General features: G+C 42.3%; 1 protein-coding gene across 4 annotated transcripts in view; it reads left to right on the plus strand.

Moving 5' to 3' along the window:
• The window catches only part of LOC126145599 (suppressor of lurcher protein 1-like), a 579327-nt gene that overhangs the window by 23262 nt on the left and 537413 nt on the right, over positions 1-18652 (plus strand). The window lies entirely within an intron of this gene.

The following is an 18652-nucleotide window of genomic DNA, read 5'->3' on the forward strand; positions in this document are numbered from 1 at the left end:
CTTGAGAACCTGCCATTGTAGCAGCAGTAATCGATCTAACAACTGCGCCACACACTTGTTCTCTTACGTAGGCGTTGCGACCGCAGCGTCGTATTCGGCCTGTTCACATATCTCTGTATTTGAATACGCGTGCCTTTAACAGTTTCTTTGGCGCTTCAGTGTAAGAAACGATCTCAGTTTGCTTTGTATGCCGTTTCTGGCCTCAGGACAATTGAAAACCTATTTTTCCCATCTCATGTGGTGCGACGTTGCCGTGGTGGATGCGCGTACCTAGCGGATAGTGCCACAAATGTTGATTGTTGTCTTGTGCACGCATGCACATTGAAGAATACGGATGGTGTGATGTGCAACTCAGATCATAGCCGTCGTATTGCGTTTCTTCTGTCATTGTAGCCGCCCAAATTTCTTTTGAAAAGCTTATAGCGGCATCTATTGGCAAGGTATTCCTTATGTATTTTTTGTTCCATGACATATTCTCCTGGGTTAATAATATGCTGTTCAAATTTGACGTCTTTCTGTGCAGATGTCTTTCTGCAGAGTTTTGAAATAGGTACTGTAATTATGGACACCGTGAATCAGTGAGTGACAGTGATGAAAGACGAGCTTGTTTGGCTTATAAGCCGTGGTCCAATACAACTGCGTTTCACCCCTGATGTTCCTCCTGAAACTGCTGATTTTCAGGAGCTTGGTGAGTCGAAGCGCACTACTGGTCGACCACTGTCTGTAAGCCAAGTATAATTTAACATACGCGCCAGCCCTGGTAATCGCAGCAAGCGTTGAACAATAAAAACACACTTTACAGATTTTTCGGAATTTAAAGGTGGGCCGAAAATACCTTCCATTTATGTATTTCCATCACAAATGAAAGTAGTTCCTGAAGTTGTCTTAATTAATGTAACAGATAAATTAATTTTCTGTTTAATCTTTTATTTAGGATTATCCTTGTCATCAAAAACTTTTAATGGGCAACACAGGAATACTCTGCCGAGGGGCAATGGGCTGACAGTGTCGAGATTCCCTTGTACGACTGACTGCAATCAACACCAAAAACAAGGAAATATTCAGTTTAGTAAGGAAATAGCAGTGAGTTGCATTAGTTTTCAGTTCGTGAATTTGTTTAAATATAGACGGGAAATACTTTCTCTTAGGTAGTTAACAAAATGCATCCAAGAGGCCACTCACGGAATGTCTACGACCACAACGTTTTACCTAGGACTGGATAACGCTTCTCATTTGTACTGGAGCTTCGGGAGTGCCATAGTCTGAGAAAGAACCAAACACTAGCTACGTTTGTATCCGATTTTGAGCATACCTGTAACAGACAACTCAACCATTTATCAAAGCGTGGAAGGCGTCGTAAATACACATGTAAATGTAAACAAAAATCGTAGGAAAGGGATGTCGTTCATTTATTTTACGTTATTAAATAAAAGGTGATGGGAGAAAATTTGAATTTTATGATAGATAAAACTATGATTTTCTATGCAGATTATAAAAAAAGATGGACATAGATTTCTGGGCTTTAGCCGCAGATAACCCACTTCCTCAACATACTTCGGCCGTATATCTTCCAGCCACATTCCAAGTGAGCCAACAGACTGAAGCTGAAGTACTCGTGTCTGTTCTTTCGTACACAACGGCACAGACATTCGGCGCCAAAGAAGTTTGCACTACCTGGATCTGATTAGACGCTTCATCTATCCTGGGATACGCATCGAGCTGCACTATAGAGACGTCTTTGCGATTTAATCAAAGTAGGTGCCGAATTCTATTCTTTGCCCACACTGAAACCTCCATCAATACTAATTAAATCCTTCTTCAAAATTATTTTCACTGCTTCAACGGAGATTTCCTAAATCACTAAGTAGACTCCAGCATTTTCACGTCGTCGCACACCATAGAGTCTACAGTGTCGATGCACTGCTTTGTAACAGACGATTCATTGTGGTGTTAGAGCTTGGTCTTCTGTGCATCCATTATTGACTGTACGCGCCGTCTGTCTGATGTCTGAAAGGCTACACTCGCAGTGTACCTTGTAGACCACAACCTTGTAGAGCATCAAGTCATCCTTGACGATATTCAAAAGAACTGATGTCTTTTGTGGAGAACGAAATATCACTTTAAATTTGTGCTTGGTTAGAATCCGACCTATTTTTGACGAGATACTTCCCAAATGTAGCAGTTCCATCGTCCTCAAGGTATTGTGAAATCGTATGATTTTAAAACGCCCTACATATCTTCTCTAAAAAATAAGTTACGAGTGCCGTTCCATCAGTAACACAGCAACAAATTTTTTGTCGGTCCATTACGTTGAAAAATTGAGGAATTTCTTCCCACTTCAGCTCCTGCAGTTTCGTGAAGTTTGGATAGGTGGCGGCGGTGTAAGTATCATTCAAAATTACATCTGTAACGGAGATGCTTTCCAAACAGAGAGCTGTCATTGAGACGGAAAACATGAGCATCACAGATATTCACAGGCCCCTTCAGATTTTCTACGGAGACATGGAAATGAACATAGGCACCGTGAGTCGTTGGGCGAAGCGTCTGTCATCAACGCAACAAGCAAGTGTAAACCTGTTCAGTTCCCGCATGCCGGTCGATCCCACGTAGTTGTGAATACTGTAGTGTGGACCGTTCGGATACTCTCATTTGAGATGATCGACATATCACAGTCAAACACCTCGCTCTTCAACTGGACGTCTCTCTTGGTAGCTGGCAAACTCGTCCACGAATTTTGGTTCAAAAATGGTTCAAATGGCTCTGAGCACTATGGGACTTAACATCTAAGTTCTAAGAACTTAGAACTACTTAAACCTAACTAACCTAAGGACATCACACATCTATGACCGAGGCAGGATTCGAACCTGCGACCATAGCGGTCGCGCGGTTCCAGACTGAAGCGCCGAGAACCGATCGGCTGCTCCGGCCGGCCCAATTCTGGTATTCGAAGGTGTGTGCCTGCTGTATTCCTGGCCGCCTAACAGAAGACCACAAAGAGCAACGGAGGACTGGCAATGCTCAATTACTTGCACTTTATAGGTTGCTGGTGACAATTTTGTGTCCAAAATCGTCACAGGGTTCATCATTTCGAACAGGGAACAAAATGACAGTCCATGGCTCCACACCACCTCTCCTCCATAAAAAAATTTCAAAGCCGCACCCTGAGCCGTTAAATTCTTAGCGACCGTCTTTGTGACTCTGAAGGGATATTCTGTTTGATGTCCTCTGAAGTTCATTGTGCTACCCTTAGGATATTTAATATACGGCTTTAGCGTGTTCGTCACCACAAAAATGCAAATGACTTTCTCCTTTTCCACAACAACGCAGTGTCTCCCACAACTATGCGCACATTAGAAGAGTCCAACATCATTGGACTGTTCTTCCCCATCCTCCCTACAGCATGGATCTCGCACCTTCCGATTTCAATCCGTTTGGCACAATGAAGGATCCACTCCGCGGAAAGCAGTATGTGGATGATACAGAGATTATTGAAGCGACAAGAAGCTGGCTCCGAAATCGACCAGTAGACTGGTACCATGCTGGCATACAGTCCCTCACAGTTAGTAGCGAAAGGCCGACGCACTGAACGTATATTTTGTCGAAATATAGGATTTTGTAGCCAAAAGAGGGGGGTATAATATGTCGTATTGGAATCCTGAACAAAACCAATCTGGTTTTAGAAAGAAAACATGTTGCATTACTTATTGAACGCCCCGCGTATTGCAAAGATTTTTGGACTTCCAACTGTGGTACACCAGCTACCCTAGAGACTCACGTTGGGATGTCAGTCTTTGATGAGAGCTTACCTAAAAGCGGGTACACACCACAACTACTAGAAAAAACAGAAATTCTATGTTGCTGCTGCGCTAATATACACACATCAAAAAAAGTTTTGCATCACCTCGGTTCCGAGAGTTCCGGAATCTGTACAGAAAATTTGAATAAAGATCAACATAAACATTATGAAAACTACACATTGCATGTTGTACCATCATACAGCGAGACCTCCAGAGGTGGTACACACTGGTACCTCTAGTACCCAGTAGCAGGATCGCTCGCATTGATGCTTGCCTGTATTCGTCGTAGCATACTATCCACAAGGCACTGTTGGTCCAGATCGTCCCATTAATCAACGGTGATTCGGCGTAGATCCCTCAGAGTGGTGGGTGGATCACGTCGTTCACAAATAGCCCTTTTGAATCTATCCCAAGCATGTTATATAGGGTTTATGTTTGGAGAACATGCTGACCTGAAGGAAGACATTCACATGATGTGCCCGATCGGGTCACGAATTGTAGTCTACGAAGACAAATGCCTCGGCAATATGCTGCCGTTATGGTTGCACTATCGGTCAGAGGATGGCACTGACGTATCGTACAGCCGTTACGGCACCTATCGTGACTACCAGTGGCGTACATCGGCCTCACATAATGCCACCCCAAAACAACAGGGAACCTCCACCTTTCTGCACTCGCTGGACAGTATGACTAAGGCTTTCAGCCTCATCGGGTTGCCTCCAAACATTTATGGCAGAACCATAATCTATACGTAGCAGTCATCCACTACAGTAGTAGCCCTTGGGCGATCTGAGCGAGACATGTCATCGACAGTTCCTGTCTCTCTGTATCGACTCCATGACCGAACAACATCGCTTTGGTTCACTCCGAGACGCCTGGAAACTTCCCTTGTTGGGAGCCCTTTCTGGCACAGAGTAACAATGCGGAAGCGATCGAACTCCGGTACTGACCGTCTAGGCAGGATTGAACTACAGACAACATGAGCCGTGTACCTCCTTCCTGGTGGAAGGCTGTCAGCCCCCCTCCGTCTAATAGGAGCAACTCATGCATAGTTGTTTACATCTTTGGGCAGGTTTAGTGACAACTATGAATAGTCAAAGGGACTGTGTCTGTGATACAAAATCCACAGTCAACGTCTATCTTCAAGAATTCTGGGAACCTGGATGATGGAAAACTCTTTTTGATGTGTGTAATTTGTTCCATAGCCTGTCTGTCATTTAGCCTGGTGGAAAGCGTTGGATCCGTCCAGGGGTGGATTCCGAGGAGAACGTGGGTGCTGAGACACAGATTAAAATTATTAGAATCACAAGTAATACATACGTGACGTCGTCTCCCTAACTCTCTTCTGCAAATCCAAATAGTATTCCACACCGTCACACAGGCACGTTCATCATAAACAATTACAGTAACATAGAGGCAAAACAGTAACAATGCGGAGGCTCCAAGTGAACTCCACGATTAGAATGGCTGATTTCGGTGCTGCGTCTTCCTGTGCCACCTCGGTCTTGGCACTATTTGCGTGGCAGCAGGGGATGTGTCTACGAGACGGCTATGGGTTGGCAGGACAGTCACATGTGTTACTGCCGCCCTCTGGGCTTGGAATGGTGTCTGTAGTGTACGGCGCCTGAGAAAGAATGGTCGATATGCTCTTCATTAGTACTGAAGATCGTATGTGCAACACCCTTCATCTGTACACACCTATTTTAAAGGCGGAATAACTGCGACGGCAGTCATTAGCGCCATGAATCAAGGGATTTCTTTGGACGACCGTAAGGTCTGTTTTGACCCGTTTCACCTCTGCATCTCAGAATGGAGATTATATAGTCTCCCTGGTCATTTTTCACGATCACATTGTATTCTTTTCTCTATTTTAGTACATTTAATATCGTATCTAAAATATGTTACTAGAATGATCGGCATGTCGCAGTTCAAGAAGTATATTTTCCTTGATGATCAAAATGCAGGAAGGAGAAATAGATGGCACCAGTTCAGGAAACGGTGTGGCGTCATGTGTTTCTTCTCAACCATGTATGCCTCCACATGAGAGCTTGAGAAACATTTGCAGGACGCTTAAGTCGCCACGGTAGCCTCTCGCTACCTCGGTGTACCTTACAGTATTCGATAATGAATAGGTGTGTTAAGACCTTAGTGTTTCCCACTAGGAGGATCCTATCCATGAGGACAACGATTTAGTATTATAATAGGTGTCATATTTGAATTAGTCTACTTCTGAACAGAATATACTACGAGTTATTTTTACAAAAAATACTGTGATACTTCAGAAAGTAACGATGTTATGTGAGAGAAAGTTTATTCAGGATAGGAAAGAGATACAGGAAGTTACTAAGACAATGGTACATAAACTGACTGACAAAAAAGGGAAGCATCCAGGAGACTTGATCGGATGGCAATGTAGCTTCCTATGTGTGCTCGCCACAGGCGGGTATGTAAATGAACTGAGTTGAATTTGTTTGTGACAGGTAGAACGGTCTGGAGATAGCATTACTTTTCTTCGTTTTTAGTGTTGTTGCGATACATGATAGGACATACAAGGGGCGTAAAGAGTAGCACATGTTGAGTGATCACTATGATGGACACGGAGACGCCGCGTACGCATGTGAGCCGGCATTATCAGCTCAAGGTAGATTTGTGAAGTACTCTGATGTGACAGTAGCCCGATGTTGGACTGCATGGGACCGCGAGGAGAGGCATACTTTCCTCTCTTCCGGTTGACCACGTCTGACCACCACATGGAAAGGCGCCTTATTTGTGCACCAAGAACAACTAGTAACAGACTCCCTGCAACATTCTGTTATTCTGCACTGTTGATCCTAGTGTATCAGCAGTCAGCAGTCAAACAAGGGACAGCTGAGTTTGGAGTGTTGCTGTGACGAGAAAGCATGCAGTGCTGATGAATGGCGCCGCAATGTGTTCACAGAAGAAAGTAGGTTGATGCAGGATTCTAGATGACGTCGACGAGTTTGGAGGTGAGCTGGAAAGAGGTCCCATTCTTAGAAAGTTACTCCTGGCGTCATGACGTTGGAAACCCTCAGGTATGATTTCAGATCAGAGCTGGTAGAGACAGAGAGAGCTCTGGAGGCACAATGGTACGCCACTGCTATGCTTCACCCTCGTGTCTTGTCTCTCATACGTTCGTGCCAGCTTTCAGCACCACAATGTCCGTCCGTACATCGGTCTAAATTAACGTTCTGCATGATGCCGAGTTAACTTGGGATCAACTGCGGTGTTAATTTCATCACCGGCCGCGGTGGTCTCGCGGTTCTAGGCGCTCAGTCCGGAGCCGCGCGACTGCTACGGTCGCAGGTTCGAATCCTGCCTCGGGCATGGATGTGTGTGATGTCCTTAGGTTAGTTAGGTTTAAGTAGCTCTAAGTTCTAGGGGACTGATGACCACAGATGTTAAGTCCCATAGTGCTCAGAGCCATTTGAACCATTTTTTGTTAATTTCATCCCAGCGGCAGTATCTGGGATATCAGTGATACTGGGGTCCAGCTTACCGTAGGAGAGAATACGACTTTATGACACGCTTCGAAACCGGATCATAGCATACATCCAAGCCAGAGACGGTACAACATCATTCTTCCTCCAAGTTCTTTGTTAATTTGACTCAATTTTGTGATCACTGCAGTAACTTAACGTACCCTATAAACCGGTGAAGTTCTATTTCGTTTCCTCCTTCCCTTCTAGGTGCTACACTTCTTTTTGTCATGCAATGTATCTTCAGGACACGCACCATATCGACCGTTTGTTCCTGAATCTTGTCTGGCGTAATGACCAAGGGTAACTGGTAGACCGACGTATGAGAACCTTCACATTTTCCACTAATTCTCTAAACAAATTTGTCAAACTGGACCTAATTCAGTGTTCAGATCTAGGAACCACTTACCAACAGCCTCGTGAACATTGGCATCAGATGGGGTGGTGACAAGCCAAGTGGGACTTTAACGGACCGAAAGGATGAAAACAACTTGATGGGAGATCTTGTTGGATGGAGATTGTTGGACTATAGTTTCCACCGGAACGCCAGACCAAACAAAGCGTGACTGCTGTCGTATGTGGTCCGGCATAGTGGAGCAACAACACAACAGATTTTTAATACAATCCCAGTTGTTTCCGTTGAATCGCCTTCTGCAGTAGTTCCTAAGTGACACAACAACAGGCAGGATTCACAAAGGTTACAAAACCACGCACCGTCAGTAATAGATCATTCTGTTACAAACAGACGAATAAACTTCAAAGACTGCGGAACACGACTGAGCGAAAACTTCAAGAATTACAGAAAAGACACATTTCTTTGGACAAAGCCTCTCTCCAAGATTTAACTGACATTACAAGTGCTGGATATAGTTATCGTTCGTGAACTGACAAACGTCAATGTATGCATAAAATTCATTGAAGTTTCCGTCGTTGCGACTTGCCGGCAGCAACGACAGCAGCACGCTTTGATATCTGCACATTGGTCACCTGACTGCAGGCTATTTCCTTGTGAAAATAGGAGTGGGTGATTTGTCGATAGTCGAGTGCGTGATGCCACAGAAGACGGATCTAAATGCGCGCGGCTGCGCAAGCGTTGGCCGACCGCTTCCCCTGGGGAGTTTGCATCTCCCACAGCCCCATCGGCCGTTCGTCTTATGACGAACCAATCAACGAACACGGTACACGCACATCACGAACGGGACAATGGAGCGTAAGGCCCCCGCCTTAGGAAAGTCATCCCTCGCTCTCTCAGGCACAGGTCGGGTTAGGGAACCCGGCAGCCGAAATCAAGCAGGAACGTTCCACTAGAACCACACACTCCTCCTCCTTCTCAGATAATTCAACAGCTGCCGGCGTACCAGGCCACGGTATCACCTCCCAGGGCAGAAGACTCCGAGAAGAGCATGCTAAATAACTCGCAACCGGACGTGAAATGATGACTCCTACTACTGATAAGGGAGAGGACATTCCACGTAATGCAGCCAGAGCCTATCAGGGGGAAGACCAAAAGTCTTGTTGTCCGTAAATTATCGGGCACAAAATACAAAACACTCTCACAAATGACATCACAAAAAGACAGCATAACTAATACTACCTCTCAGAGCCCGACGACCATCAGATGGAGCTGTCAACAGAGCAGAGGGCTGCAGGAACTAGCAATGACTCAAACCCTGCAGCGACTCAAAACCGTCCAACACCACCACTGAGGATACCCCCTATTACTGAGGATGTGCTACACGAAAGGCTTTAGGAAAGGTAAAGGTGCCAGAGAGACACTTCTGACGTTGCGGTTGATAATGGAAGCAAGAGCAAAGTAAAATCAAGACACGTTCATAGTATTTGTCGACCTGGAAATATCGTTTGACAATATAAAGTGGTGCTAGATGTTTCTCAGACTTTTCTTCCACGTGTAACGTTCTCCCCCATTCTCCCACCACAGAGGTGTGTTACAAAAGTTTTGCACCACGCCGTACACAGGAAGTGTCGTCCTAAGATCTTTGGTGTTTGGGAATTTTTTTTTTTAAGGTCACCAGTCTTTTCCATGGGTTTTCTACCTTGTGCTAATCTTTCAATCTCTATGTAACTATTACACTCCTCAAACAACTTTTTTTCTTATTATTGTCTGCGACTGCCGCTACTGTTTTTCCTCTCACTGACACAAAGGCATCAGCAGAGCCTAAAATAAATATTAATTGCTACGTCTCTCACTATCTTGCTATCCAAACATCACCATAGTCGACAGTCAAAAAATTTCATCTCTTAGGGGGACCAGTTACTTAACGTCGTTGACGATAAATGCAAGTTGGTAGTGCAGACAGCAACATTATAGTTATCGCAGATTATTAACGTCAGCTATAAACTACTCGTCGACATCTGCCATGTACCCATTTTGCAAGCGAATGATAACTGCATGAAGTACGTCAATTAACAAGCAGCTATAGGGAGCAGCTCCTAACATTCTAGACCGGCATCAGCAAAGGCAAACAGACCGCCACTGAACAGAACGTCCGCAGTCGATAATTGTGGCTGCCCGGTTTTGTTAGTTCTGTCAGAGGTTCAAAGCGCATTCAGCCGCTAGTTACAAGTCTTCCTCCTGCAGAAAGACGTTGCTACGGTGCCCTTTACCCTGCAATCATGTCGCCCTTGAGAAGGTTCTCCGTTCACTGCCGGCAAAGATGAATAGTTTACGAACGTGTAATACAGCAACAGTAAGTCCATTTTTGTAGATTTTCAATGAAAAGGGCTGACAACACAATCATATCTCACAATAACTCGTCTGCTCCTTTCTGTTCATCATTCTACACAAAGCTCTTAATTTTTGTAAGGAAGTGAGAAGAAAGTGGTAAGCTAGTAGTGAACCATAAGCTCGAAACGGTTGATAACGCAAAAACAAAATAAATTGAGGTTTTATATGTTTTATACGTCTTTTTCCTGCCTGGCACTTAATCAACACCATATTATTACGTGGATACTACATCTGATAAAAAAGAAAATAAAACACTTAAAAACATACAATGCACATAACAGCGAATTGTATATCTCAACAGCACATCGTGGGAAGTGGCTACAAATATAATTACTTCAGATTCCGAATGAGAACTGGCAAGGAGTCGTAACTTAATCTGGCGTAGAGTATTTTCATTACCATAAATTCCAGAACATGGAACATCATGATGCGTATGCTTGTCTCATATTTCGTAAGAATTTCAGATTTACTATTTACATGTGCTAACCATTAAATATTTCAAGCAAGAACTATAACTAGTTGGTAGAACTTTACTTATCACTGTGTACTGACTATTCATTGTGCAATGTTAGTACGTAATTTAATGTAATAACATTGAAGAAGCTGCAGTTGCCTTCCAAATATGAGTTTTATTGAATATCGGTAAACATTATTTGCTGAAATCTTTAAACCTTATGCTATATTTCTCTAAAATGCACCTCCAAAACCATAGCTCTATTATCACGCCTTAGTGTTACATTCGAATCTACACAATTTCTTTTGTAAGTTAGCAAGGAATGGACATAATTAAAAGATACATTCACAAAAGACAGAACGGAAGGTATCTCAGAAGACAGCTTGAGTAACAGAAGAAAATACTTGACCAATGAAAGAAAAACAAAAAGTACAGAAAAGATAGGAATACAGCAATTTAACTCACTTAAGAATGAAATAAAGAGGAAATTCAGGAAAACCTAGGCGAAATGTCAGTAAGAAAAATGGGAAGAAATCGGAAGAGAATGATCGTCAGAAAGACTAATTCAGCCTACGTAAAAGTCAAAACGACCTTCGATGATGTTAAAAGACAACATGTCAACATTATGACTGCAATAGGATTTCCACTTTTAAATAAAGAGGAGAAAGAGCCAATAGATGTGAAGAATACACTGAGGCCTGCTACGAGCAGCAATAACTGCCTGATGATGTGATAGAAGAGATAGGAGCCGATATAGAAGATATGGAGGATCCAGTGTTACAATCATATTCTGACAGAATATCCAGTAAGCCGAAGGACCTGTTAACATTAACACGGAATTTCTGAATTGATTGTAGAAGTGGCAATCAAACCACTGGGCACTACTCAGGTTGGCCTGCAGAATCTATGAGTCTGGAAGCATACCATCTGACTTGTGGAAAACTATTGTGCCTCAATCTCGAAATCAGGAAGGCAAAGAAGTGGGACAATTACAGCATAGTCGGTTTAACAGGTGATGCCTTCACGAATAATATGCAGAAAAACGCGAAAGAAAATTAAGGATCACTTAGGTGACGATTAGTCTGGCTTTATAAAACATGAAGGGCACAAGGGAGATAGCTCTGGCGCTGCGATTGTATAATGCAAGCAAAACTAAGAAAATCAAGACACGGTCATAAGACTGGTCGACCTACGAAAAGCGTTTGGCAGTGTAAAATTGTCAAGATTCTCGAAAAACCAGGAGATTAGATGTAACCGATAGGGAAAGACGGGTAATATAGAAAATATTCCAATAAAAGGACATGAAAATGAACGACCAAGAACGAAGTACCTCGATTAGAAATGGAATAAGACAGTAAAATATTCTTTCGCTCCTACTGCTGAGATATGGAAGAATCAATGACCTACTTAAAGAAAAGTTATCAGATTCTGATTTAAATTAAAGGTGAAAGTCAGGAAGAGTTGCAGGACGTGTTAATTGTAATGAACAATGTAATTAACACACAATATGGATTCGGAGTAAATCGACAAAATACGAACAAAATAAAGAGTAACAGAAATGAATTTAACCATAAGGTTAACATCAAAACTGTGAAACACGAGGAAGAAGAAGGAAACTGGTACATTGTAAGCCAAGTAAAATAAGTCTAACGAAGGAAGGAGTTCAAGAAAAGCAGACTAGCACAGCCAGAAATGGTAATTCCTAGTAAAAAGAAGTATACTACTGTCAAACGTCGGCTTCAATTACAGGAAGAAATTCCTGAGAATGTATCTTTGGAGCACAGCATTGTGAATTGGTGTAAAACCGCAGAAGAGGAGAATCAAAGCGTCTGTGATGTAGTGCCACATAACGATATTGAACATTATGTGCACTGAAAAATTAGAAATCAGACGCTTCTCCCCATAATTGGCGACCAGAAAAAAAGGAGATAACATTGACAAAATGAATGGAAAGTATTACGAGATATGTATTTAGATATTAAGGATTAACTTCCTTCAGGCAACTGCAGAGGATGAAAGTATTACGAGATACGTATTTAGATATTAAGGATTAACTTCCTTCAGGTAACTGCAGAGGGTGAAAACTTTAGTGAAAGAATGTGATTCGAATGTATTCAACAAATAGTTGAGGATACAGGATACAAATCATCACCTAAAATAAAGACATTGGCACAAGAGACGAATTAGTGGCGAGTTTCGTCAAATCTCTCCGACGATCGATTGTTCTCTAATGCTTTTCCATTTCTCTGCACGGGCAATGGACAGATGGCGGAACGTAAAATCAGTTGCAGGGCTGCTTCGATATACAGGGTGAGTCACTAACTATTGCCACCTAGAATAACTCCGAAAGTACATGAAAGTCATTTTTTTAATGGGATGCTATAGTTTGGTACTTATTTTCTGATAGCGTCTATCGAGACGAATCCAATGACATGTAACAGTAAGGTCTTTGAAGATCAACGAAGGTCAAAAACATACCATGAACGTCCATTAGAGGAGGTGTTCGAAATGAGGACTATTGGTATCAACGCAGTGCTGCCACCTGCTTATCGTGGACTGAGTAGTATTCCTTATCACTTCGGCACTTATCGAAGCACATGCTCTGAGAATTCTCTCTCGTATATCGTGCAAGTAGTAAATAGTCGCCGAATATGGCGTATATATCTTACGTGCCATTGACATGTAAACACCATTCAACGGTTTCGCAATACAACACTAACAGGAACGGTACGACTATTATCGTTGAATCAAGCGAATGTGAATGACGTATTCTTTCGAAGAACAAGTCGATATGCTTCTCATTTACGGAGAATGCCAATGAAATTCAGAGGGAGCTAGAGACCTATCCGCTGAAAGATATCCTTAACGTACTCACCCTACACGTCGTACATTTAAATATGTCTATGGTAAATTGAGAACAACTGTATCTTTAACGCTTCGAAACCATATCCGGCAAAGGAAAGTTACTAACGAGGAAACGGAAATTGGTACGCTTGCCACTGTGGTTCGAGATGCTTGTGTTTGTGCGCGTCAAATCGCAGAGGTATCCGACATGAGCCAGAGTAGTGTTGTTCGTGTTCTGCATCGCGATAAATATCATCCTTACCACTTCAGTCTCCAGCAAGAATTAACTGATACGGATTGCATGCTTCGCATTGAACTCTGCCTATAGGCTCAACTTCAGATTCAGAGGGATGACACATTTATTAATTTGATTTTATTTACTGACGAGGCTACATTCATGATCCATGGAAATGTTAATTTGCGTTATTGGACAACTGAAAATCTATGTTGGCTCCAGCAAGATGCACACAAAAAACCGGATCTCCGATTGGAAACTGCCAAGAGGGTGGAGATGCCAAAACATTTTTTTTATAAAAGGGTCAACAAACAGTTTGAGGAAAGCTAATTTATTTTAAAATGATAAGATAAATAAACTGTGCCTTTAATGTAACATACCACTATGCATATACGAGTGCCGACGCTTCCAAAATTTGAGAATGAGTGATGACTGACCAGGAAGTCAGCCACTATTACAAATAAAGGACAAACTCTTAATATTGGGAATTTTACTCGCTAACAAGCCTGACGCCGTCAGCGGATAGCTAGTAGCGCCACTGTGAGTATGCAACACAAAATACTAATAGCGTGCTCTATACGCAGTCGAAAAATAAAGATTTATAACGATCGAAATACCGCGGAAATAGGAGGCTCATTCACGCCATCTATCCATCCGACCAAAAAATAACACTATCAGTATCGTATATCGATTGTCAGAGGTGCGAAAACAACCAGTAACGCTTTTTAATCAACAAAATACGCTGGAGTGTAGAACCTAAGAACTTGACGCTCTTGAAAGGGAGCGTGGTCAATCAAATCTACGGGCTTGGCGCTAACAGAGTCAATCGGTGTGCTCGTGAAGTATACTTCAAAAGCAATTGTTCCATTTTCTGCCAACAGGTGAAAATATGCCATTGTGAGCATGTGTAAATTGTTCCCTGTTTTGACATCAGCATGCGGTTTGTCGCTTGGCGACACGTGATGATTTCGTTTGTGAACTGACTGTTATTGCAAATGGTTAAGAAGTATGAAGTTTTCTGTACGAAACGCAATGTCTATTGAGAAGAAAGACCGTGCAATGCTGTTGTTTTACCAGAATGGCAGTAATAGCAGTGCTGCACTGCGGGAATATCGCTGACAGAAAAAGCTAAGTAGGGGACCCATATCAATAAATGGGATAAACAGTATGACCATGGTGCTGGGAGAAGAGAGTGGTCCACGGCAGTTGTTTATGACATTGATGTAGGTACAGACGATCGTGCGTCACGTAACTCAAATTCTGCAGCCAAAGCTCGAGTTGTATCACGTGAATTTTCTCTACACTAGTCAACAGTTCAAAAGATTTTGTGGCACATTTTATACTGATTTCCCTACAAAACTGAGAATACGTACCAAATGAATCCCGAAGACAGGCTACAAAGCCGTGAATATTCTCTTAGGCTTTCGGCACCCAAACAAGTGGATGACTTGTAGCTGGGGAACATCCTTTGGACAGAAGGGGCACATTTTACTCTGAACGGTGCAGTGAATGGACAGAATTGTCGAATTTGAGATTCTACACCGCCACACGTTGTGCAGGAATATCCACTGTATTCATATTAAGTGAGTGTGTGGTGAGGTCCTTCATATTCAGTCCGGTTTTATTTTCTTTTATTTTTTTTCGTGGAGATAACACTTCATGGCCGTGCTAGGTGTACAACGACATCAAAACATTACAAGGAAATCATTGTGCAAGTCGTGATTCCAGCTTTGCAAGAATGCAAATGTGTCAACACCATTAGTTTCATACAACATGGGACGGCACCATCTGTCGCTTACCAAGGGAAAGATTTGCTCCAAGAAACCTTCGTTAACGACCACATCATATCTAGGCAAATTCGAGATATGCGCTTCCAGATCCCCCGGTCTAAATTCATGTTACTTCTGGTTGTGAGAATATCAGAAAGATCGTGTGGACGCTTCCTGATGTGAGAAACAGCATACGACAGCATATCGGTCTGATCACACCTGATAATTATCGACCATGCCATCTGACGGATGCAGCACTATGTTGAATTGTTAGAATATATTGTAACTAGTGACCAATCCTGAACAACGTTGTCATGTTTTGACCGTTCTACCCCTTATCGACCATGCCATCTGACGGATGCAGCACTATGTTGAGTTGTTAGAATATATTGTAACTAGTGACCAATCCTGAACAACGTTGTCATGTTTTGACCGTTCTACCCCTTATCTTGCACTCACACAGTATTCTTGTGCTTAAAAGGCCATATTTTCATCTGGTAGTGGAAATTAGAACTATTTTTTACAGCATACGCCGAAAGGGTGCCAAATAATGAACACACGATATTTCAGCGTCCTGAGATGTACACAGCTCTCACCACAGCACTCAGGGCTCTGTCAATTTAATTGAAGTATAATCACCCCTCTACGCATGTATGTATGTATGTATGTGTGTGTTTTTGTTCCTCACCTCCTCCTAAACCATTATATCTGTTTCAATCAAACTTGGCACTCATACCACTTATTTTCTGGAAATAATAGCTGTGGACTTCAGAAAAAGTTATGTAGCAATGAATCGTGAATACTCGAAGTGCATTCATCTTTTGTTTGAGAATGAGATCACTTAGCGACCTGGAACAAACTTTAGACAAGATTTCAAACCTATACGAAATTTTTGCTTTCTGAAAACTCCCGCAAAATGATGACAGGAAAAACATTTATCGATTATTACATTTTCCCTTTTTAAGCAGAAAACTGTGGCATCGGGCATGATATTTCAATGTATTACTTCTTTACTACCAACTGCATTCACGGTACATTTTTCACACAGTATTCGCATATGCCACTCAGTGTACGTGCAAAAATATACCATTGTATGCGACATAGTCCAGAGTGTATGACGTCACGTACATTGAGAAGAATGAAAAACTGCAGCGTCATGCATAGCGTTTAAATTTACTACTTCGTTGCTACCAACTTTATTAGCAACACATTTCACAGACAGTATCCATATATGCCAGTGAAAAGCAACATTATATCATTGCACAACAGGTGATTCAGAAGATACGACGTAATAAACATTGAACTGCTTGAAAACGTAATTGCCGGGCGAAATTCGTTAAAGAGCAGTTGAAATACGTGTAAGAATACATGTGAAAAATATTAAAATTTCTGTGAAATACATTTGGCCCGTGTGTATGAGGGCAAAGCAGCAGGTACACTAACATACCCCTAAATCGATTTCAACCAAACATGGTACACATATTACTTAATATCTGGAAGGGAATACTGTGGAGGTAATAGCCAGCAACCTGCTATTGCGTTGGTCGTGATAACGTGGAGAGAGAAGGGTGGAGAAATAGATGGACAGAGAGAGAGGGAGAAGGAGAACAGGAGCATCGATATGGGGAGCGAGGAGATGGACCGAGCGAGGTAGGAGATGGGCTGAGAGAGGAGGGAAGAAGACATGTACAAAGAGAAGGAGACAGGGCGAGGTGATTGAGTGACAAGGAGATGAAGCTGCGAGAAAGAGACGGGGGGGGGGGGGCAAAATTGGACTGAAGGTGGATGAAAAGATGGAATGGGGGGGGTAGGGAGGAGAAGATGGACAGATGGGATAGGAGGATATGGATAGAGGGACTGGGGATGAACAGATGGAGAGTGTGGGTGTGGAGGAAGTGGACAGAGAGAGGTGAGAAGGAGACAGATAGAGGAATGGAGAAAATGATGTACCAATAGAACTGGGTAACGACAGGTACTTCACCTAGTAATTAGTAAAGAAAGTATCCGAAACTGGATATTTGGTGAATGAAAGCGGGGTCAGGACGCTGGAAATGCAGACCGCCGAGTATACAGTTCCCCCGAACATCAAAGAAGGAATAAAAATCAGTCACATGGTTCATTTTATGGCATGACATAGACCCAATGCTTATAAAGAATAGAGACGATATCGTCATTATTGTGTGATTGTGGTACTTTAGGAGCCCCCACACAACTGTCGTCTGCGTGCCTTCTTGAGATGATAGCTGGGAGACATGAACCACGGCAGGGCATAACACAGTAACTGAAAAAAGGATTAGAAAAGCAGAATGAATTATATCATGAATTTGCCAAGCCACACACTAACTGGGCGTCTTCTATAAATTAAATAGAAACTGTCTATATAGAGACAACGTCTCCAGGAAATACTCAGGTGGTAATAAGTGTAGGCTGTTTTCTTTACTCACTGCAGGCAAATCTCGCAGACGAGAGTGTCCCCAAACCGAAGTGCTCCAAGAAAAATCCACATTATAAGGATATTATTACTTACATTATTGTGCATTTTCCATTTTTATTTTTATTTCAAGTTGTTGAAGTTAGTCACGATTGTGGCTTTAATGTAGATTTATTTTTAATTTATACCGTATAAAATAAAATCTGTGTTACAGTATTATTGGCGCTAAGAATAAAAGTAATAAGTATCATTTTGTGGAGAATACTGAGTATCATGAATGTGACATACCATTGCGTTAGACACACAAGAGAGCAAATTTTCCGTATGAAATAAGTGAAAAAACCAATCTGCGGCATTAGTTTTGCTTGTTTTGTGTTAAATATCGCACACTTCTTTTATCGGAGGAGAGCAAGAGTAATGCTTCTTCGATCATAAATTGAATGAAATTTACCCAGCGTAGGAACACAGTACGTGCAGAAAAATTATTGCTTACTAATGTCAGCAGTCTCTTATTTTTTTCCTCTCCTGGTAGCGCACTGTTACGTGGGCAGTACATTTTTATTATTCCATAAACCACGGTACAACGCTTTCTAGCGACACAAGCGTCTGAGGGTAATCACGCTAGCCACTTCATGCAAATATCGCCAGTAACAACGCGAATGTAACCAACAAGCACTAGCGAAATTAATTAACCTTTCATCAATGCAGAAAGCTTTGAGTTCTTTATAAAACTCAGCAAATATACGAGAGTGCAGTTGTGTGTCCTACAAGGCGTCACTTGTTTAAATAACAGTATTACGAAGACATATACTATTTCAATATAATTGTGTAGACTTCCGCGACTAGGGTCAGCACATTTCTCGATATTGTACCGTGTCA

This window comes from Schistocerca cancellata, chromosome 2 (assembly GCF_023864275.1).
Source record: "Schistocerca cancellata isolate TAMUIC-IGC-003103 chromosome 2, iqSchCanc2.1, whole genome shotgun sequence".
NCBI lineage: Eukaryota > Metazoa > Arthropoda > Insecta > Orthoptera > Acrididae > Schistocerca > Schistocerca cancellata.